This window comes from Nematolebias whitei, chromosome 1 (assembly GCF_014905685.2).
Source record: "Nematolebias whitei isolate Nwh7 chromosome 1, NemWhi1, whole genome shotgun sequence".
NCBI classification, from domain to species: domain Eukaryota; kingdom Metazoa; phylum Chordata; class Actinopteri; order Cyprinodontiformes; family Rivulidae; genus Nematolebias; species Nematolebias whitei.
This window is the reverse complement of record NC_056498.1, coordinates 42303755-42304635: the sequence shown is the minus strand read 5'-3', so window position 1 is coordinate 42304635 and position 881 is coordinate 42303755.

Here is an 881-nt window from a genome sequence, read left to right as displayed (position 1 = left end):
CATTACCCGACTCAGCGTTTCATTACCCGACTCAGCGTTTCATTACCTGACTAAGCATTTCATTACCTGACTCAGTGTTTCATTAGCAGACTCGGCGTTTCATTGTTTAGTTGTTGCTGTTGTCCATTGTTGTCATCTTTCTTTGTTGAAATCAGGTCTCTCTTGTAATTGAGTCCTCGAGGCTCAATGGGATTTACCGTCTAAATAAAGGTTGAATGAAAAAAATTACCTGACTCAGCGTTTTATTAGCAGACTCAGCGTTTCAGAGGAAACACAAAGCTGATCTGAACTGAAACTCTTTGTTTTGACACAATCTTCTGCTGTTTATAATTAATAAAGTTGATTCAAAACAGAGCTGGGTGAAGAATCCAACTTGTCATGGTGGCAGTGATGTCACACCGTTACCATGGCAACACTCAGACATGAGAAGTGAGGGGATGGTTTCAGTTTTATGGTCAATAATCTGAAGTGAATCCTGAGTGAAGCTCCTGAGTCCAGCAGCTGTTTCCTGTCAATCATTCAGTAAAAACAGGAAGTGTTTGATCTGGATCCAAACCTGAACCAGTTTTCAATCAAAGCACCAACAGATTTATTGAATCAAATGGGTTCAGTTCTGGAGGACATGGAACAAACAGCAGAGCTCAGAGTCAGGACACCCCCGCTGACTGAACACACAAACTTCAGCTGCAGAACTTTTATTCTGAAAGGGTCTCCGAGCGGAACTGTAGAGAAGCATTTTGTCTGGACTGAACCGACCCCACCTGACTGGACCTGGACCGATCAGACCGCCCACACCTGACCCGCTTCCTTTGATAAACAAACCACAGCAACAGGCAGGTGGACACAGGTGAGCTGCAGAGGACGGGTCAGTGTCCAGGTGG